This window comes from Xiphophorus hellerii, chromosome 21, assembly GCF_003331165.1.
Source record: "Xiphophorus hellerii strain 12219 chromosome 21, Xiphophorus_hellerii-4.1, whole genome shotgun sequence".
Classification (NCBI taxonomy): Eukaryota; Metazoa; Chordata; class Actinopteri; order Cyprinodontiformes; family Poeciliidae; genus Xiphophorus; species Xiphophorus hellerii.
The window spans coordinates 2,022,727-2,046,401 of NC_045692.1; the positions used below are offsets into that span (position 1 = coordinate 2,022,727).

At 45.0% G+C, this 23,675-nt stretch overlaps 1 long non-coding RNA gene across 1 annotated transcript; it reads right to left on the bottom strand.

Moving 5' to 3' along the window:
- Positions 1–2,765: 2,765 nt before the first annotated feature.
- LOC116712365 (uncharacterized) lies at positions 2,766–23,336 on the bottom strand. The gene is made up of 3 exons (XR_004337522.1): positions 23,223–23,336; positions 11,786–11,789; positions 2,766–2,779 (listed from the first exon to the last, which is right to left on the bottom strand). It is a non-coding gene; the product is annotated as an uncharacterized LOC116712365 (long non-coding RNA).
- Positions 23,337–23,675: the final 339 nt, after the last annotated feature.

Sequence of the window (23,675 nt, forward strand, 5' to 3'; positions counted from 1 at the left end):
GATGTTCACAAACTGCTACAGCTCCATGAATGAGTGACACCAGTTTCAATACTGAAACGTAATTTCATGTGTTACTGAAAGATAACACATGAAATTTCATGTGCTACTTTTTCAAATGGCTGTAGTACTTCGACTGTCTGTTTAATAAGGGACAATTCAACCACATTTGGGCTCATTGTTTTCTTCCCTCACAGGCAGATGACTGATCCTAAAGCTTCTGTTTGTATGTAAAAGACAGTTTACAGCAGGTATTTACTGTCTGAAGTAGCTTCTGTTCTGTCACTTTCGGCTGTTTATCGCTCAGCTTCTCTGTGGCCTTACACTCTAAAAAGAAATGAGTTGAACCAACTTAATTGAATTACTTCAAGTGGTAACAAGTAATTAAATTAAGTTTATCCAAGTCAACTTATACATACACATACACACACACACACATATATATATACATATATATATATATATATATATATATATATATATATATATGAGCCCTGAGACTATACACGAGCCGCAAGGAAGGAGGCAGAGGACTAGTGAGTGTGAGAACCACAGTCCAGGACGAAACAACTAAGATCCATAAATACATCAGGGACAAAGCCTCAACAGACAATGTGCTCAGTGAATATCTCAGACAACAGGGAACGGAGGTTGAGGTGCCAGAGATGCCATCATGGCAGGACAAGCCCCTACATGGGATGTACCACCAGCAAATAACCCAAGTGGCTGATATCAGTAAATCCTACCAATGGCTGGAAAAAGCTGGACTCAAGGACAGCACAGAGGCCCTCATCCTGGCCGCCCAGGAACAGGCCCTAAACACCAGAGCAATAGAGGCCCAGATCTACCACACCAGACAAGACCCAAGGTGTTTGTTGTGCAAGGAGGCCCCTGAGACAGTCCAGCACATAACAGCAGGGTGCAAGATACTGGCAGGGAAAGCGTACATGGAACGACATAACCAAGTTGCAGGCATAGTGTACAGAAACATCTGTGCAGAATATGGACTGGAAACCCCGAGATCAAAGTGGGAAACACCCCCAAAGGTGGCGGAGAACGCCAGAGCTAAGATCCTGTGGGACTTCCAGATCCAGACAGACAAAATGGTAATGGCGAACCAACCAGACATTGTCGTAGTGGATAAACAACAGAGGAAAGCCGTTGTGGTAGATGTAGCAATACCAAGCGACTGCAACATCAGGAAAAAGGAGCACGAGAAACTAGAGAAATACCAGGGCCTCAGGGAGGAACTGGAGAGGGCCTGGAAGGTGAAGACCACAGTGGTGCCTGTGGTCATCGGGGCCCTCGGGGCAGTCACCCCCAAACTGGACCAATGGCTACAACAGATCCCAGGAACAACATCAGACATCTCAGTCCAGAAATGTGCAGTCCTTGGCACAGCCAAGATACTGCGCAGAACCCTCAAGCTCCCAGGCCTCTGGTAGAGGACCCGAGCTCAGAGGATAAGAACCACCCGGAGTGGGTGAGAAGGGAATTTTTATATATATATGCAGCCCTCTCCTCTCTCTCTCTCTCTCTCTCTATATATATATATATATATATATATATATATACAGTACAGACCAAAGGTTTGGACACAACTGTGTGTCCAAACTTTTGGTCTGTACTCAGTTCAGACCAAAAGTTTGGACACACCTTCTCATTGAATTCAATGGGAAGGTGTGTCCAAACTTTTGGTCTGTACTGTATATACACATACAGTATATGTGCAATATGTGCACCCACTGTCCTGGGTATATATATATATATATATATATATATATATATATATATATATATATATATATATATATATATATATATATTTTGATGTAATCTCTAATCAAAAAAGAAATCTTACTACTTCTTTTTTATTGTAAATACATTTTCTCAGAGTTAGAAATCAACACCTAGCTTATTTAACTTCCTGTTCCTGATTGGTCTCTGTACCTCCTCTGATCTGTTGACTCTAAATTCTCTTGTAACAAGATGATGACAGTATTGCTTTACTTATGAATCACTTAGTAGCTTATGTCTGATACTTTTCTCCTCCCAAGCTGAGATTTATTTGTCATTGGTTAAATTATTGGAATCATGCCAGTTGTGAATTATTCATCTGTGGTTTTCTGTTGAATGTTTAATTCCTGTTAAAAGCAGTTTGTCCTCCTCACTGTCCCTGTGTACTTTCAGTGAAAATTAATGTGATTTTTTTGCCATGTAAATGGTTTTTTTCCCTTCAAAACTTTTTAATGTTGCCTATTTTGGTCACCCAGCTTTAACAAATCTTTAAGTCATCTCATAGCTCTTAACAGGTTGGAGCGTTCACAAATATATTTGTATTCCCAGCATACCTTGCTGTGAGTAGGCAGGGATGAATCATGAGTGTCCTGTTGGGAACAGCGCTGCCTCCTCTGCAGGAGCCACAGCACTTTCACAATATGAACCCTCATGGACAAAATTAATAGGACACATGTTGGCCTTGCAGTCTGTTTGCTCGGCTTCGAAAACAGCGAAATGCCGCTCTACAAAATGTGACCCCCGTAAAGGTCTTTCTCTATCAACATGTTATTTACAGATCCTCTCATAAATGTTGATTTTGTTTAACATTGCACCTGTTGTATCTGTGATGAGGCAAAATGAGGGGACAGAAGCATGCGAGACCAAAAAACACATGGTAATGGTACAGTGAGTGGATGTGATCTGCATTTCAAATCAGAAGGCAAAATGCTTGTAAATAATTAAACAGGAAAGCACACAGAGATGCCCAATCTGAATAAAACCACTCCAGAAAATACTGCCATTTGTTTGAAGGATTTGAAATAAACTTTCTCTCAGAGACAGAAAAGTAAAGGGAGAGCGACAAACAAGCAGAAATAATTTTGAATGTGATGAGAAGGCATGGCTTTGGTCATTAACTTTTGCTAACGTATAAACACGAAAGGAAAACCGATATGGAAGCATTTGGCATGCACCCCAGGAGAGGAACCCTCTTCTCCACATTTATCCAACTCTTCACCACGTCTGCCTCCTTCCCTTCCTTCTGTGATGCACTCCTACATTTATTTTCTCTCTCTTGCCTCCTTTTCAAATGTCTTTTCTCTCCTACACTCAGCTGGAGAGCTAAATGAAAGAACATCTGCTTCCCTTTGGGAAGTTCTCTTCAGCAACATTACAGATTCTGCCCAACAGCTGAGGAAGTAGATGCAAGTGAAAGTAGACAAAGGTACAACAATAGCCATTGGGTTGGAGAGCAGCCCTGTGGAACTTGTTGGTTTTTTCTTGAATGATCATAGTCAGTTGTTTCTCAACAAAACATTAGATAACTTAAGGCTAAAATTGGAATTCCCTCTCAAAAGTGTATGAATAAGGGTGTAGTTTCCACAGATTAAACAGATAAATCGAATAAAAAATCAGTTGTGAGCACTGCTAACTAAAAAGTTAGTTACACAAACCCTAAATATGAACTCCGGTAAAACAATACAACAACATAACATTCAGAGAACACTAAAGCACTAACTTCAGCCATATTGATTGCTGCCATGTATCAATGAAACAGAAAAAGCTGCATCATAATTTGTCATTCCCAATACACAGGAAGTGATTCTTTGGGACAGACCTTTCACTCATGGTTTCAGTCTTCTAGTTGTAGAGTATTGCTAACTCTGTTGTTGATTTTACCTCATTGACCACGGTAGGGCTTTGCTAACAAAGAACCCAAGACAAATGTATACTTTAAGCTCACTGTAGAACTACATGCTAGTTCTAAGGCAATGCATTCTTGGTACAGAATAAATCTCACTTGCTAGCTGAGTGTGAAGCGACCGGGTTGAGGATATGTGCCTCCAAATCTGAGGCCATGGTCTTGAGCCAGAAAAGGGTAGAGTGCCTTCCCCGGGTCCGGGAGGATGTCCTGCCCCAAGTGGAAGGGTTTCAGTATCATGGGATTTTGTTCATGAATGAGCGGGAGATCGACAGATGGATTGGTGCAGCGTCTGAAGTGAAGCGGGCTGTCTATCATGATGAAGAGAAAGCTGAGTCAAGAAGCGTAGCTCTCAATTTACCGGTTGATCTACTTTCCTACCTGGGAAAGTAGATCCCAGGTAATCCTGAGGTCCCAAGCTGGTCCAAGTGGCTCGGCAGGGGGAAGTCTGGGCCTCCCTTCTTAGGCTGCTACCCCCGCAACCTGAAGCCAGAGAAGCAGAGGATGGATGGATGGATGGATGGATGGATGGATGGATGGATGGATGGATGGATGGATGGATGGACGGATGGACGGATGGATGCTAGACACATTACCAGTCCATTACAGGCAAATGCAGAGACATACTGTAGACACAGATGGTAAAAATGAAGCTAGGCGTTGGTCCCCTTGCTAGTCAGATGACTGCTTGATGAAGGTGAAACATTAGAAGAAACATAGAGAGAGAGTGAAATACGCAAACAGTAGGCCTACTGCTGAAGAAAGTCCAGGGCTATTTGTTAGTTCCTGGGTGAGAGTCAGAATGTACACACAACTAAAGCTGAAGGTCATGGCCTAAAGACACCAATAGAAACCACATCTGGTCCTTTCAGTCCTTATCCATACCTCATAACCTTATGAGAATCAAAATGTTGAACAATCAGTAAATTGAGTGCTTTGCTTTTGTCTGCCCTGGCCTTCATTACAAAGGCAGAAGGCCTCCTCTCACTACTGCAGATGAAGCTTCAATCCATCTTTCCCTCACCTTCTCCAGCAGCATACCTGAATTCATCCACTGTAGGTGGACTCTGAGCCCTAACACAGGGAGAGCTATCCACAGTTTTCCAGCTGAGAATCATGGACCCGTTTCTTCTCCTGGTCACTTTTTACCTCACTGCAAAACCTGTCAGTGCCTGCAGAAGGTCAAGACTGGAAGACGCTCACAGCAACACATTCACATGGGAGCAAAACAAAAGTGTTGATTTTATCTTTTTGTTCAGAGTATTCTGAACAGGAGCTCCTATAATTAAGTATGCCACCCTACAGAACAAAGATGCAAACCGTTTTAAATTCCACATTGTACAATAACACAACAGAGAGAATTCCAAGAATGTTAAATGCTCCAATTCAATTTATAATTTATTTGCAGTTACATACAGGAGCACTTGAAAGCTGCTCATTTTGTTGAAAGTTTATGAAAAGTTAATGTTAAGTTATTTTTTCCCCAATAACTTTTGATCCCATTCTATGTTTTTAACAATAAATCATTTACTTGACAATCACTACATTATTAATAGATACAGTGTCCATGTGATATGAACACAGTAACACTCACACAAACCCCTAGAGAATTCTATAAACTCTGCCGGGTGACACTTTGTCTTTTGTTCTTTTGTTTCGCTGAGCTTACAAACAGCTTTCACTTGTTGCTTTTCCAGTCACAAATGTTCTTGTTTTCAGAACCTTTTGCAAAGTTCATTTCAAGGAACAGTTTGGGTCAATGCAATACAGTAATACACAGTTCAATACTTTAATTCAAATAAAAAGTCTCATTTAAGGAGATTTTTACTACCAGGTCTTCCAGCCAAAACTGTTCACACCTATAAGACTTCAAGTTTCCAAAGGCCTCAATATAACCTTTATGGTACAAATGTTGGTACCCTCTGAGTCTGCACTTTCTTTTGAATATCTAATGCATGTTCTATGAAAAAATACAAACAATTTCAAATTGTTTATGATTAAATTGAATTTCAATATTTTTCATAAAAAAGTCTGCAAGTACTGCACACCAAATAGGCAGGGGAGCACTATAATACATAGAAAACAGATGTGGACCAGGTGAAGGCTGAAAACTGGTCAGAGTCCTGATCAAACATTAGGACAGAGGCTGTGACCAAGATGACGACAGGTGATCTCCCACTGAGGAAGTGAAGAGCAGGAGTTAACCTGGGCAGCAGCACAGGTGGAAACAGTCAGCAGCAATGGGGAAATCAGGACTCTGAACAAAAAATCTTATAGAAAAACACTAAGACCTCCATAAAGTGGCCTTTGACCCTTTAAAAGACAATTATATCATTTTAACAAGATTATTAGATTTTTAAAAATGTATTCAAACAAGTGAAGTCTACCTGATTATAGAACCTATCTTGTGTTTACAAGTTTTGGTAGAGGTTCTTGTGTAGCATCTCTGAAGTACATACTTCTTCTAGGCCTGCAGAAATTGTCCTTGCACTTTCTCTGATTCGGTATTAGGGATGGACCTTGCATAATACAGCGTGATCAATACTTGTCTTGTACATGTGAATACGCGTAGATCTCTGAGTCCTTTGAAAAGGTTCTTGTCTCAAGAAAATCAATATCAAGCAATGTTTGCTTTTACTCATGTCAGAGATCTTTCAACACAATGCGGTGCTTTCTTTCTGGGATAGGTGAGCATTGTGTAAGACCTGCTGACTAAGCTCCATCAGTACAAAAGTAACTGGAAACAAATCTAATGGATTGAAAGCACTGGGAAACTTTATGCAAACTAGTGTCTCGCTTTGTTGGATTTGAATTGAGCTCTTAATAAACAAAGGCTGGGAAGCAAAGTCTGTGAGAGGATGGTCTTTCAGGCAAAAGGGAAACTTTCTCTGAACTTTTTAAATCAATTTAACTATCATCACCAGGTGTGTTCACACAAGTCTGTAATTTTGTCTAAATCTCATGCATAACTTGAATTTGATGTTAAATGTCAACATGATGTTTCTATTGCTGCATTCATTTCTTCCTTCACTGATTTAGTGGTCTGTAATTAACTAAAATAGAGATTTCTTTGCACTAATTTTCACTAACATCTTATAGTACACTGGACACTGAGCAAATGAAGTAAAACTGCACTAGTCTTCATTAGGTAATGGTTTGGGCCCCCACATATGGCTGAATGGCTCTTGAGCAAAAACCAAAATGTCCAATACATCCCACAATTGTTTCAACTTGTTAAAGCTCTGACCTGTTCAGGTCTACACAACCTTTTCAAATACCCATTCAAAACGCTGATCCTTTATATACATATCTATTTTTAAGGAGCCAGTTTGGACAAAGATTTAGACAACAATAATTCAGAGTCAAACATCCCAAACTGAACAAGCTCTATAGGTGGGCTTTCTGCCTTTAACTTACATTGCCTGGGAAAAAAAAGCTGCCACCCAAAAAAGGTCACTTACTCATATCTGGTAGAAATCCTACCAAATATAAGAACCACTTTTAGCTTTTCACTACAGAACACATTTGCCATGGTACTGCAGGGTTTCCCCCAGAAGATTTGCTAATTTCTGGGGGAAACCTGGTGGTCGGGGCGCCGAGGTGGTCCACTGTGTTTTTACATTAAAAGATGCTAAGTGGACAGGAAATGTAAAAATATTACTAGATAATTATTGTTGTGAAAACTGGCATTAGGTGAGATCACTCCAGGCCAATGCAGAAAACAGATCAAGAAAGCCTGAGAGAAATAAGTGAATCTTGTATTTTGATTTATTGATGATTATAAAACAAGGTAATCTGAATTTACCTATGTACTCATGTGTAATAAGGACGATTATAAAACTGGTGATTTTGTGTCCTTGATTTATTGATGATTAAAAATGAATACAGATTGAGTAATAAGATGAAATTAAAATGAATTAAGAAGTAATGAAGAAAAGAATGCATTAAAAATGTTATGTATACTGATTTAGTGTTCATGATGATCATACACCTCATATAAAACTGTAATTGAAAGAATCAAACAATGTGTTAGATATAGAGGCAAGGGAAAAGGCAAGTCTGAACATATCCAGGCTTGCCCCACAGCTGTGTTCCAAATAAGGATCTGAAACCAAGAGAGTCACGGGCGAGCAGGAGAGTGAGGCAGAGTGTTGACCATATGAGGGGATGGCTGGGACTGTCCGATGAGATAGTTGCATGCCTGAGAGGCCATGCACGCCTAGTGGAGGCGTGGGCTGACAGGGTATATAAGGCCAAGAGAACCAAGAATAGGGGCTCTTAGTCTGCGGTGCTGAAGACGCATCTAGAAGAAGACGCGGACAAAAGACCAGCAGAGGACCGCACCCTGGAGCCATGGGGATGTTGAGACTTCGCACCGCCAGAAAGGACAAGACCCCTCGACCCTCAGCCCTGGTTCCTGATTCGACTGCTTTACTCTGTCTCAACCCAAGGATCTCAAAGTTGTAGCAACGGACTTGGAGAAACGACAAAGGTCACTGAGTGATGAAGATCTGATGTGTTCGAAGGACACCAGCCAGTTCTGCTTTGCTTCTATTTCAAAGAGGATTTTGCCATATAAAGACAAAGACTCTGACCAAGGACATTGGAACCTTCTGTTACTAAGATCATTTTCCACCTGGGTATGAGTTGAACTGCCTCCCAAAGCCTCTTTTAATAATTCAAGTGACAGAGGTTAGGGAAAGAAGTTAGGAAATTATTTTGGTGATTGTATCAAAATTGATTTTTACTTTTATTTTGTAATCATTGGTAATTAATCTGTTTTGTCATTTATCCCTGCTAAACGCTTGCTTAATAAAGATACATTAAAATTAGATCGAAGATTGTGGGCATTGAAATTAATTGAGTCATTTGTCATTTTATGGTTCTTCTGGTTAATGTAAAACCCATGTGCATGATTGTAGAAATGTGGTGGCTTCAGAAATTCCTTAGTGTTGCTAAAATAATGACCTTGGGGCTCATGCCAAGCCACTAAAAATTGACTAGTCTGTAACAAGTGCCGTTGTATTTAGAAGGGGAACTACCGTTAACAGGAGTGGTTATTGAAGTTATGCAGCTGTGGGGGCTACTCAGCTGATTGCCTCTTAATTGAAAAAGGCCATAACTCTTGGATCGCAGGTAGTTAAAGGCTAGTTGAGTCTCCTTCGACACCAGCTTAGATAGATTATCTCTACTAGACTTGTTCAGGGTAATACTCGAAGGCATAGAGATTTTCCGGACCCGTTGGACGGAGAGCTGGTCAGTAGTCAGTCCTTGGATGAAAGTGAGGTTGAGGGCGGGGCTGACTATTGCGTAATGACAAATTTGGCGCCCAAAGTGGGGCGGTTCCGAATAAGAGTAGGAGGGCCCTATGTTCCAAGTGTGTAAAAACAGAAGTTTGGTTCTGAATAGCTCACTTAGTGTGATAACTTTAAGGAAGTAGAGTTAGTGGTGACTGATAAGGCCGTCAGTCACAACCCTAGCAGTAACTGTATGGCGTACAGGTGAGGCGAAGCTTTTACTGAGGATGCTTGACCAGATCCAGACAGTGAAGCCAGTAGCCAAAGCAGCCTGAACCCATCCCTACTCAAGAACGTTACGAGAGGCTTTGGGAACAGGCAACTCGAAGACAAAGACAGATATGAGTGCCGGGAATGAGGCATACTCATATCTCAGACAGATGCAAGCAAACCCACAAGATGATGGCTCCAGCCGCGGAGGTCGCAGATGGAGTGGAATGGAAGAACAGTCCGATCCATCCACATCCCTACTACAGAAGGCTCCAGTGATGTTGCTACTCCGTGGGGGCGGATTCGACTCCTGGACAAAGGCGAATCAACGCATGTTCCTCAAGTATCACTTCACCACCAGTGTGGTACACTTACGAGCATCAATGGAAGCCATGATAGGAAACAAAGGCATTTACTATTGCTCCAGACTCTACGGCGGCGTTCGCTTGAGTGTTGTTTCCTGTCCACTGGAGGTCAGCAAAAAGAGAGAGGCTAAAGCCTGGCTGGAGTGGCTGGCCAACCTACTTGAGAACTGGACAGACACTAAAATAAAAGCCATCTACAGCCCCTCTGAGAAGTATGACAGCATAGTCAAGACAGCAACCTTGGCAGCCGGGATAAATGGGATCCTGGTGAAACCAGATGCCAAAAAAACTTACCATTACGCAGAGTGTGTGGAGGCATTAAAGCGACTTGCTGCCTACAAGCAGGCCCAGAGTCAAAAAGAAACATCTGCTCAGACAGCGGACCCGGAGGATTCCGATGTAATCGAGCCTCCATCCCAGTTCCCGAGCAGGCCAGAAACACCTCTAGGTGAATGAAAGCCGTCGGACATGGACATCGTAGACCTACTGTAACTACCGATAGCAAGGAGGGGAGACAGGTCTCACCAGGTCCTTCACAAGACCAAGGGAATTAGTGGTTGTGGTTGACCCCCGCCTACATCGACTACAGAGAGATCAAGGGCTACAAATGGCAGCTAAAATAGAGGAACAACAACGCATCGACCAATTCCCACCTGAAACCGACGAGTTCCCTAAAGTGATCCACCGGAGCGAACCACTGAGCAACCCCCCAGGCCTGCAAAGCTAAGGTTGTAGAGCCAATCAGGATAAAACTGAGGGTGTCACCAACTGTACCGGGACCTCAAGCAGCAAGATACGTCAAGGAATTCATGATTGAACAGTATGACAATGAACAGAAAAGACCCAACTCAGGAACAGTAAAGAATGAACAGTCAGCAGATGAAGAAGACGAACCAATGAGGCCAGTCAAAATTCAACCGCTTCTCTCCCCCGGGAGAGAACCTCTCAGACAGGCACAATATGACGACATCAGCGACTCGGGAGAAGAGGAGCAACGAGAGAGTGAACACCTGGTGGAGGAGGAAGAAGAAAGCAACTGTGGAAGCGCCCTTTCTGGCCCGAGACAGCCTCAGGCCGAGCACAAGCCACTTCGGTCTGGACAGCGCAGGGGACAAAAGAAGGAGATAGAAATCTTCGATATTGAAAGACCCTCCGAAAGAATGGCGAGAGACCTAACCTGGGGCCCAGTCCAGGCTAAAGATGGATGGCGCGTGTATGTACCAGAAGTCGGCCAGACTGAGTACCAGGTTCCAGCAGAATGGGCTAGCCGACTGGAGGATCGAGTTACCCTAGGAGTGGAGGCAACCATCGGCGAATGGGCTAACATATTAATGACACCTTCCTGCTCCACTTTGATGGCACACTACTCCCTCACAGCCAACTTCAGGTCAGCTTACATTGGGATCATGCATGATGTGATGCTGTGGCGACTGAAGAAGGCTGCTTTCAAACACGCCCGAGAAACACGCCAGAAGCTAGATGAGGTATCAGCTGATGAAGAAGAACTACAGGTGACATTGCCTGACCGAACACAACACAACCTGCCATTAATTCAGAAACATACGTCGGCCCAGCCTCCAGAACACAACTCCAGCATCGATGCCTTTCGTGAGTCTGAAAACACTGGTTAGGGACAAAGGTACAGATGAGATCAACGAGGAATACCTTAAAGATGTATGGCCAATGGTGACAGCTTCAACAGACCACGACGGCGCCAGGAAGCTGTGGCTGACCTATATGACGGCAGACCCAGTGGTCAGACCTGAGTCTGCACAGAACCACTACGAAAGGTTGGTCCTAGAGGACATGAATGATGAAGATTCCCAAGTGAAAAGAGCCAAAGGACGGCTGGACAGAAGAAACCGGCTAATGCCAGTTTGGCATGTACTCAAGCAAAACGTCCCGCCGTCGAGATATGTGAAGGTCCTATGTGAGGTGACAAAAGGAAGAAGAGGAGAGATGACATTCGTGAAAATGCCAATAAGAACCACCACAGTTGCCCAAATTGACCAAGCGGTGCAATCATACAACCTAGAACAGCACTACTATGAAGAGAGTAGAAAGAAAGAAGTTAGCCAGCCCATGAAGACACCGAACAAGGCTAATATGAGACCGTCATCCAACTTCCAGAGCAGACCACCACAGCAGAAAGCGCCAGGACCACAGGAAAAGTTCCCCAGCCAGACAGCGGCAGCGAACCTGCAGAAGAAAACTACGTACCTGTCAAGAGAAGAATACAACAAATTAACCCCAGAACAGAAAAAGGCCCTCTATGAGCACCGGGGCTCCAGAACTGGGGGGCCACCAAAGTAATGGCTTCAAGGTCACAGGTCATTCTAGAAAATGCCTACTGGGAGGGCAACAAGATCTACGCTAAAGTAGGAGGAGTACCCTACCTGGTGGACACCGGAGCTGAGGTGTCTATGACCCGCCGAGACCTAGAAACAACAGGACACCTACAAGTCCAATTTGCAGATGAAAGAGTAGAAGAAATGCCATATGGGACCTGGAAAGGAGTAGTTTGGGTGAAAGGTCCCTACAGGTCCTCACAGTTAAAGATTTGGAAGAATTAAGCAAAAAGAAAAAACGTCGTCACCACCTGGAGCGACGCCTGACAAGCCTAAAGGCGAGATTGGTGAGTCGGCCCTACACAGTTCGAGCCAGGGACACAAGACTGGTACAAACCCGTCAACATACCAGACGTGACAGAACAAAAACTCGCCGAGAGTAACTTCTCCCCGGCTGGGAAAGAGAAGCTATGTGAGATTATCGCTACAGCGCATGTGGCACGGTTCAAGAATGACTGTGGGGACTTGGGTCCGAAGTTTGTTCATCACATCGAAGGTGGGGTTCACCCACCTGTCCGGCAGTACCCACTAAACCCGGGAGCGGTCGAGGAGATGGACAAGATTGTGAAGGAACTGAGCGCCCTGGAGATCATCAGAGAGGAGCTCAACCCCATCACCAACAGCCCCATCCAGGCGGTGAAGAAACCTGAATCGGCAGGAGGGGATTGGAGACCCGTCATTAACTTCAAGGCCCTGAATCGAAGAACGATAGCGAACTGAGCCAGTTTAATCAATCCATAAGGAGCGCTGAAAACTCTCCGAGTCAAGAAGTTCAAGTCCTGCATTGACCTGGCAAATGGATTTTTCTCTCTCCGACTCACCAGACAATCACAAGGTAAAACTGCATTCACCCACAAAGGCAAGAGCTACGTATGGCAAAGGTTGCCCCAAGGGTACAAGAACTCTCCAAACGTGTTCCAGTCAGCAGTGATGGAAGTACTGGGGGACGTGGGCGCAACAGTGTACATCGATGATGTTTTTATCGCAGACGACTCAGAAACAGAACATCTAGAGAGACTACAAAAGGTGGTTGAAAACCTGACAAAAGCAGGTTTGAAATTGAATCTCAAGAAATGCCAATTTGGACAGTTCCAAGTGAATTATCTGGGATTCCAAGTCACGACCGACTTGGGACTCTCGGATGGTTACAGAGAGAAACTGATGAACATTCAACCGCCACAAACAGAGAATGATTTACAGAAGATCCTGGGACTTTGCAACTACGTCAGAGATCATGTTGCCAACTACCAAAAACATGCCAGGACGTTGTAAGCCTGCCTGAGGAAAAGTGAGGAAGATGAAAAAGGAGTTGCAAGACCCTGGACTTGGACAGCGGCAAATCAGCAGAACCTGGAAGAACTGAGGAAAGCGATTCAAGCCGCTGTAAGATTAGAACCAAGAAGCCTGTCAGAAAGACTGATAGCAGAAATCAGCTGTGAAAATGAAGACACCATGATCAAAGTGAGTAATGAAAACGGAGGTTTGGTTACTCTGTGGAGTTATACGCTAACCTCCGTTGAGAAGAAATACCCACAAGAAGAAAGGGCGCTGGCGGTGCTAGCTCGGTACTGGAGTGCCCTAAAAGATTTAGCACAGGGACAACCAGTGAAAGTCATCACAAAAAGTCAGGTTCATAAATACCTGAGAAAAGGAACGGTTGAAAGTACCAAAGCAACTAACGCACGGTGGGGAAGATGGGAGGACATGCTGCTCAACCCAGAACTCGAGATTGGGCCTGCACAACCCCCCACCAAAAAACGACATCCAGAACCACCTGAAAAAGGGGGACATCCAGAGTGGACACTCTACACAGATGGGTCAAGAAAAGGATCAGACCAGACGGCATACTGGGGGTTCATCCTGAAGCAAGACGGCAAAGAGAAAGGTCGACAGAAAGGAAAGGCCCCTGGTAGTGCCCAAACAGGAGGAGAAGTGACTGCAATACTAGAAGGACTACTGGAACTAGTGAAAAGAAAAATCAAGAGTGCCACAGACAGTTATTGTTGTGCCCAAGCTCTTAAAGAAGATTTAGCCATTTGGGAAGAAAATGGTTTTGAAACAGCTAAGGGCAAGCCAGTGGCACACAGAGACTTGTGGAAAAACATTGCTGAGTTAAAACTGAATCTGGAGCTTGAAGTCGAGCATCAGAAAGCCCACACGCATGAGGGAGCTCATTGGCATGGAAATGATGAAGTGGACTGTTATGTCCAACAGAGAAAAATCGTCTTTGTCGGAATCGAGAAGTGGGACAGCACTCCTAAAGGACGGGAGGTCCCAGAAGAGTACGTGGATGAGGTTGTACGGAGCGTGCATGAGGCCCTAGGACATGCAGGCGTGCGACCTACCCGTAAGGAGCTGGATGAGCAAGAACTTTGGATCCCAGTCAAACAAGTCCAACGCGTGCTGAGGGGCTGTGAGGTGTGTGGTCAATACAACGCAGGCCGCTGAGGGCAGCGGATGGAGGGGTTAACCATCAAAAGCACAGTCCCATGGGGGTCGGTCTGCATGGATGTGGCGGGCCCCATGGGAATAACAGGAAGAAGAGGTGAGAAATATCTCTTAGTGCTGGTGGACTCCATGTTGGGATTTGTAACCATGAAGGCAGCCAGGAAAGCAAACGGCAACAGCGTTGTCGGCATGCTTGAGCAAGTATGCAGTGCTCTGGGGATCCCGAAAGAGCTGCAAACGGATAATGGGACTCATTTCCGTAATTCACAGGTAGACCAATGGTGCCAGAAGTATGGAGTAATGCGAATTTACTCACCACCATACACTCCCCAGGCCAATGGAGTGGTGGAACGCACCATAGGATTAGTAAAAAACTGGATAGCTAAGAATGCTAACACCAACAGCTGGAGCACCAAGGCAGTGGAAATAGGGCAGGCCCTGAACGACAGATGCAGAGCTGAAAGGGACTCCAATGACAAAAAGGAGAAGCTGACGCCCAAAGTGCCATTCTACGTGGGGCAGCGCATGTGGGTCAAGGCAAGAGAGCAACCTGTGAACGCAGCAGTAAAACCGAAGTTTGAAACAGTAGACTTCGTAAAGCAGATACTGGACAGGAATACAGTATTGCTAGAGAAAAAGGGGGTCCAAGGAGTTGAGCAACTCAAGCCAGTTCCTGACTAAAGCGAATCAGAAGCCAGTGAAATGGCCAGCAAACCATGTATCATTCCACCCTTTCTTGGACTGGCCACCATGAAAGGGGAGGTTGTAATTAGAAGAACAAACTCGGGGATCTGGACAGGGAGAGCCCTGAAGAAATTGGAATGTGCCAAAAATGGAATCCTGTCAGAAGAAAGAGAATGGAATCCTGTCAGAAGAAAGCTGCCCTGTTTGCCTAACACCGAATCAACTCCCTCTCAGCTGGGAGGGGCCAGGCTGTGACAAACCCAGGAGCCTCATTGCAGCAACAGAGGAGATCGGATCTCTCTCCGTCTCCCCGGTCAAAGTAATGGACATCATAATCTGCGGGGGTTGCCGGGTGCATGTACTACCTCAGCTTGTCTTGGAAACACAATGGGGACTATTAGAAGAGGAACCCAAGGGTTGCCACTGCATGTGGGACGGTGCAACTCTCAGATACTGTTCCCTCTGCGACTAGCAAGTAAAGCAAAAGGAAGTGACTCTAGTGGGCCAGGCTGAGGGCTGGCAGGTGAGAAGATTCTATAGTCCCTTACGCGCGTTCAAAGTGTATGGGGCACCCTTGTCAAATTATGCTAAACCCATTCCGGCAGTCCACTGGTTGCCGGGGCCGTCTGTTCCGCCAAATACCCCAGAGGACGCTATGGGAATGGACGATTTGGTTTGGAAAAAGGAAGAAGGGCCCCAGGACACGCTGTGGAAGACAGCGCTTCGTGGCCATACAACCCCGCTCAGACACCAGCCTTCTTCCCACCAATGGCCACTACACACTCCCCGGTGATCTTTCCCGTGTTTCGACATCTGCATCGTCGCCCATTAGACATGCTACCGGACGACACCAAGGAAAGTGCGACGGAAGGAAGATGAAGAGGCCCCTGGGAGCTAACTACTTGGGCACATCTGGTGCTGGAAGTCATTAACGACTCCTCAATCCCAACGGTAGACCTACCAGACGTCCCACGAGAACATGGGGTGCGCACCATGGAGTTATACTACTACACCACTGCGCTAGATGCATGGGGAAGTAACGCCGCCAGACCCAAAGAGAAATCAGCCCTTTACTGGGTAATAGCTGAGTCCGCCTTCTGTGACGGAGTGCTCCAAGTCCCGGGAGGTGTGGCCCACAGAGTGCGAACGCCCTCCGACCCAAGCTCCACCCGCCAGGTTCAAATTTCGGTGCGGATGATTGCCATCCCTTATAAGGGAATCTACTCCATCGGAGCAACAATCGTTCCAGTGCCTGAGGAACAAATCTACGCTACCGCAACGTGTACTGAGCCCCCCGCCAAGAAAGCCAAGACCAATGCCTGGCATTCCTTCACATCAACATTAGGATGGAGAAAGAAGAAGAAAAAGTAACCGATTCATCGGCAGGAGTAAACCGAGTCGTCAAAACCAAGAGTCAGTATAAAGACAAAAAACAAACAGGAAAAAAATATTTTGTAAACAACTTGTTTAAAGTAGGTGCGGAAGCCTGGTCTGGGACCTCTAAGAGGGGCCCCTTTCTGAAACTCCCCAGCGGTTCTAACTTACTGGACACACCCAGAGAAGATTTTACCGCCTCATTTCCTATCTCAGAAGCTTATTATCTCAAATATTTGATCTACCTTCGCCCCACTGACTTCCAAGAAGCAAGAGGAATTGGAGAGGGAGAAGGACTGATGCCAAAACCATGGCATCGGCAGTACTACTTCCTTCCCTCGGTGGCCCCCATTTGGCAGGGGCGAAAAATAATCGACCCAAGTCAACACATGGCAATCTCCCCGGACTGCCCGAGAGATCTTCCATGGATTTTCAACACCGTGTACTGTATATGGTGGTGGACAGAATGGAAGTAAGGCTCCGGTGGGGTCCCCACTATTTAGAACCATTACAAGGGATGTACTGTGAGCTTTCAGTGAACAAAATGCTCATCTGGACTACTTCACCAGGGTTAGCAAAAACCATAGTGAAGAGGGAAATAGACCCAGAATGCTACGTCTTTAACAACACCCACCTTCCGCTAAGATTAGAAATAGATAGGATCCACCCCAATCCTCCACACCAGAAGATCTTCACTCCACCACCTTGGGGATACCGCACCAGACTCACATTGAAAGGACAATCATTATACACCTACATCACACTACCAACTCCAGTGGGATACGCACACACGGCGTGGAAAGACAAGGCGCTGACAGAAGGTACCGCTCAAGGCCCACTTCCTCAGCCAGACTGTTGGAGAGTGTTTTACTGGAAGTGGGTGTGGAGGGGGCTGGAACCTGATTTGCCCTACCCCTCTCCAGTATTTACAGCACTACAGAGAGGAAGAGTAATCAGACGGGTCACCAAGAACCCCACATCACATCGTCACACTAAAACCTTAAAGAAGGTTTGCAGCAAGCCAAGTGAACCAGACCCAAGGGAACACCTGGCCCAACCAGAGACAGGGCCAAGATGGATGCAACCCGCATGATTAACATGCATACAAGAAGGACTCTGATGGATGACCCACCAGACTCTGAAAGTAGTACCGACTTTGAAGACGACGACTTGGATAACTCCGATCGAACCCTGCTACGGAAAACGACTAAGATAACGGATGAATCCCTTTGTGTAAAAAGTTTGCTTCTGCTGCTCACTCTACTATTCACCGCAACCATATTCTTTACTATTTTCTATCTAATAGGGGTTTGGACCATGGCATCTCACGCACTCACGAGTCACCTATGGTCCCTCCAAGTATGCTACCTTTAGTTGCTGGAACACCAGTACCATGTCAATATTCGTGCCATGGTACCCCAGCACTTCTGTCCAAAACCAGACCGCAAAGTCTGCCAAAGACAATGGGAAAAAATGTGTCGAAAGCCGAGCCTTCAACCTCAGCGATCCAGCGATAGACGACCTGCTGAATCACACCTGGGAAATATACAGCTATGACCCCATAGAGGACGGCGTAATTTGTTGGATCCGAGTTCTGCATAAGAAAGTCCGCAGGATTATTCGCTGCAACTGGATCCATCCGGACCGAGGATTACCAGAATGGCATTGCAACATGGCCTGTCGACCCCTAATGCTCCTTTCCAATCAAGGATATTGGGAAAATGAGGTAGTCTACTCGGCTCCACATAGGTCATCGGGCTGCCGAACATGGCTCCCGCGTTGGGAGTTTTGGGGTCACTACAATCTAACATGCGACAAAAACTCAACCTTCACCCCACAGCCTCCCAACAGACAAGCAACTGAGTCGCCCGGAGGAAACGGCACCAAGATCACACCAAGTCCAAGACCTGAACCAGAAATCTTCCAGAACATCACAGCTTTTCTTATCAAGCAAGGACCCCAACGCTTTATGTTCCAGAACGATCAACAAGATTGCTACAGGAATAAGTTTAACAAACTGCACGGATGCATCTGGAGCAAGTATGTTACCTGTACAGGTCCTTATTACATGGTTTTATCCCTAAAGGAATATGTGACTGTCTCCTGGGTTCGTCGACGCGCCCTAGAAATACAAATTGAGCATTGGCTGAATGACACTTTGCCCTGGGTTTGGACATCTGCTCCACAAGCATACTTTGAAGGAGAATATTACGGGAAAACATCACCAGTGAAACACTATTTAAACCCACAACTATAGATTCTTGAAAACAACAAATCAAGAAATTATTTGCACTTCTGTTTAATCCAAATTAAGTCAGCAGCTCCCTAAGGTGCCCCAGGGCTTCAGGGGACCAATAAAAGCTAATATTTTAACAAAGACCACAGATACATAAACATAACATTTGTTTATTGAGATTATCAATGCTGCTAAATTTGATTTAATGGTTTCTGCATACATAAATTCAAAAAAATTATTTTTTTTAACATTTAAATGTAAGATTTTAAGGAGATGGAAAGCTACTTTATAAAAGTTCAAAGAACAATCTTCATAGTTAGATTGTTTTGGTACCATAGCTACAATCTAATGCTGTGAGTTTAATCTTTGAGTTTGAACTCTGTTTGTTCACAAATACAAATGAGGAAACTGCAATTATAACTGAGTGTTTTTAGGTTGGCCAATAAAACTACTCATGTTGAATTTCGTGTCTGTTGAGTGCCATAGAAACTGTTTTGGTTTGTCCAAGCTTCAAGGGACAGGTTCTTCAAATCTCCGCAAGGCTGTGAGAACTCTGTCTGACTAAGAGGACAAAGTATTTGTTATGGTTTGATGCTTCGTGTAACCTGAAAGATAATAATAGAAATAATAATAAAATAATATAAAACCAGCGTGATGTGTGACTACGAGGCGAGCGCGAAAGCTCCTCACCGGGCTGAACCTGCCCGGTGAGGGCAAGAAGGTTAGCGCTGGTTCGTTAACCACTAACGCACCAACCAGCCGGGACCACACATAAACTTTACAGGGAAGACAGAGCCACACGCTGGGCAGCATTTGTTCACCAAGATAAATCATTCTCACTGCTCCCTCAACGCACACGTCTGAAAGCGCGACTACAAGTTATTCCTGCGGTTCACATAAAGCTGCACAACCAGAACTAACACAGTGGGTTTTAAACTCTTACCTTGATGCAGAGTTCTCCAAAGAGACATATTTCCTCACAGGAGGTTGATGTAAATATCCATACATGTCACCCTGCGTCCAGTTTGAGTGAAAGGAGGTGCGTGCGATCCCTGCTGAGGTAAACTTAAAAAATGAAGCAGCGGGAGCGTGCAGAGGCGCCAGCTGTGTAATTGGTCCACTCTCCGGGTTTAAATGCATAAAGTATAAACCTATCTTCTATAAGCCTGTATTTTAGGAATAAATCTGCTTTGCCAGTGAGATGCTCAGAGCAGCAGAGAAGCTTGCAATCCGGCTTAATGAAAAAAAAAATTAAGTGACTTTTTTATTATTATTTTTCTATAAACAAAAACAAGCAAGGGCGGGAAGGCTAGTAAAGCATGGCGGGCCGCCAGGCTTATAATACACTGGGGGAAACCAAGGTACTGTGGCGGATACAATGTATATATTTCACACCCGAATGTATGCTTTTATTGTGAAGGGGAGAAGGTGAGGTTAGAAGACACCAACGGTTGTACTTCATTCTATTTTTGGTTTGGATTGGAAGACAATGAGAATAAAACAAGACTCAAATTATATTTTCGTCTTTTTCTGCTGACTTCCACATTGGTGACCCCAAACATCTGTGAACATCTGAACATGTTTTTTAACGAGAACTCACGAGAAGCTGCCGTCGTTTCTCCATCAGTTGTGGTTTCAAACCCAGTTTCTTGCCAGGTGGCTGTTATTCCAACCGCCGCTGGACGTGGCTAATGGCACCCTGATTCGCACTTTTGGATTGAGGTTGGTGACTGTGTGTTTCAACGGACGTCAGTTTCAGTAGGACTTTGTAATAGCTTCTGTGTCTTTACCTATTTTGGGTGTAGATTTTTTGTGTTCTTTTAGGTTATTAGTACATGTTGCTAATAGCTGCTTAATAGATGCTGTGTCTTTTGATACATGCCCCTGTAAACTTGGCAGTCCCGGCCATTGACCCCTCGCCAACATGCTTGCCACAGGTGATGAGTATCAGTGTCTGTTAGCAGAGTTCCCATCTTTAATGGTTCCCACATTTTCTGTTACTGTGGCAAAGCATGGGGTAGAACGTTGTATAGCTACGGTCTGTCCACCGGTTTTTGCGCGAGCGCTCTGGCTAGATACCATTAAGTTAGTGATAGCGAAAGAGGAGTTTGCAAACATGGAGCATCTTGGCATTATACGGCGCTCCAAAAGTCCATGGGCATCTCTGTTGCACATGGTTCCCAAAGCAGACCATGTAGGGATAGTACATGTGGGGAAAGCCTTAACAACTCAACCAGTAATGACAGGTACCCAATTCCTCACATTCAGGACTTTCCTGCCCACCTGGCTGGAGCAACCGTTTTCTCTAAGGTGGACTTGGTGCGAGGGTGCCATCAGATTCCAGTGCATCCCTTGGATGTACCCAAAACCACAGTTATCATGCCTTTTGGTCTTTATGAGTTTTTTCAGATGCCCTTTGGTCTTAAAGGCGCAGGGCAGACTTTCCAGCGGCTTATGGATGTGGTCCATCCATAAGCCTCTGGAAAGTCAGCTTATGGACGTTCAAAACCAGGATATGCCAGGGTTTTTTGTCTATTTGGATGACATATTGGTGGCTTGTCCCTCTGCGGAAGAACACATGGTGCACCTTCGTCAGCTGTTTGTTAGACTCAGTGAACATGGCCTGATCGTGAACCCAGCTAAATGCCAGTTTGGTCTGCCTGCTGTTGAGTTCCTGGGACATAAAGTGTCTTCTCAAGGGGCGGTTCCCCTACCTGCAAAGGTTCAAGCAGTTTCCGCTTTTCCCCGCCCTCCCTCAGTGAAGTCCCTGCAGGACTTTTTGGGGATGGTAAACTTTCATAATCGTTTCATCCCATGGGTAGCTCACCTCATGCACCCTTGTATGAAGCACATAGAGGCAAAAAAGGGTACCAGCAGTTAGAGTGGACCCCCGAGAGGGTGCAGGCATTTGATGATGCCAAAAAGGCCTTGGCTAATGCTGCGCTTTGGGCCATCCATCTCCAGTATAGTTCCTGTGGCTCTAACAACTGATGCCTCTGATTATGCAGTTGGGGCAGTTTGTGAGCAATGGGTGGATGGTGCCTGGCGACCCCTCACTTTTTTTAACAGGAAACTCCGGGATATCAAAAAAAAATCTAGCACTTTTGATAGGGAACTGCTTGCCCTTTTTCTGGCAACACACCATTTCCGTTTCATGTTGGAGGGCAGAGACTTTACTGCTTTTGTTGACGACAAGCCTCTCACTTTTGCTATGGCAAAAGTTTCTGAACCATGGACGGCTCAGCAACAACGGCATTTGTCTGCCATTTCAGAGTTCACCACTGACATTCAGCATGTGGCTGGCAACAATAATCTGGTAGCTGACTGTCTGTCCAGAGCAAAGGTTGCTTCTGTGCATTTAGGTGTGAACTACCTCGCCATGGCCACAGAGCAACTGACTGCCCAGGATATTCTGGCCTTTAAAGTAGCTGAATCCAGTTTGCATTTAGAGGAGGTCTCCTTTCATGAGTGTGGCGCAACCCTTCTTTGCGATGTCTCGACTGGCAAACCTTGGCCTTTGGTTCCTACTAGTTGGCGTTGGCGGGTTTTTGATGCAGTTCATTCCCTTTCACACCAGGGCGTTAAAGCAAAGTTTGTGTGGACGAGACTCTGTAAAGTTGTATGGACATGGGCAGCTTCCTGTTTGGCTTGACAGCTTGCCAAGGTGCAACGGCACACTAAGACTCCACTGGAGCACTTTCCTGTTCCGCAACGGAAGTATGAACATGTGCATGTGGGCTTGTGGCATGTGGCAGCACATCACTGCCTTCCACAAGTGTTTGTGCCAAAGGACTTAATGTCTGCCGAGTATGTGTTTATCTGCCATGACTTACACCACTCAGCACTTCAGCCTCCTTACGATGGTCCATTCAGTGTTTTGGAGAGGGGACCTAAGGATCTTTTGGTGGCGTTGGGGGGTAATCAGGAGAGTATTTTGGTGGACCGTTTGAAGCCAGCTCATGTGCTACTAGGGGACCCAGTTGAGTTGGCTCAGCCACCTCGCCGTATTCCCCCAGTTTCTTTACCCACTCTTCCGGGTCCTCCCCTTACAGATCGTTTGTCCCCCCAAGGTGGACAATTTGGTAGCAGTCGATCTGGAGAGTCTCTTTCAATTTCATCCCTGGTTCCTGATAGGTATTTTGTTTACCTAAATAAAAAGAAATAACCACAGACAATGTTTATGAGTTTTCGACCAAACTTCTGCAGAAGGAGAAGTCAATAAAAAAGCTGCTTCTTCAAGCAGCTCACCATGTGTTCTGACTCTCCGCAACAAAGCTTGTCTGTTTTATTAGCACAAACAAAGAGCAAGGGAGCTGGTGCTGATAAGATTAGGAGCCCACAACTATATTTTAAACACAGACAGTTTTACAACTAAGGAATCTCTACGAAGGGGGGCACAGAATCTAAACAGACAGTTTTACAACTAAGGATTTCCTCAGAAGACCATCTACAAAAAACATGTTTAAGGTTAAAGAAAGGTTAGCTATGTCTCATACACTTTAACAAATTCCTCCTCTCTTGGGTATTAATACCAAACCTTTAAATGAAAAGCAAACTGGTAACTGTCGGGATCTGTCCCTTATCTGTGTTTATTTTGAGTTTCTGTCTCTCTGAGTCTCCGTGTTGTCCTGTCTCCCCTTGATTGTTCCCAGGTGTTTCTTGTCTCCTTGATTACCCTCTGTGTATTTAACCCCACCTGTGTTCTTTGTTCCTTGTCGTGTTTGTCCTGTTGTCACCGTCTGTGAGCTTCTGCATCCGCTCCTTTGTGCTGCCTGGACTTTGTATGTTTTTGGATTTTTGGACTACCTTCATTATTAAACCATCTTACCCTGGGTCTGCTGTCTCTGCCTCACCACCCCAAATCATGACAGTAACTACTTATGTAAGAATGATAACGAAACATTCTAACAGTTCCTGTGGAAAGAAAACGTGGTGGCCAACTTATTAACTTATTAATTAGCTGTGCAAAGCTTTCTCCAACGACTCCGGCTGGGGTTAAGGTCTGGACTCTTGTGG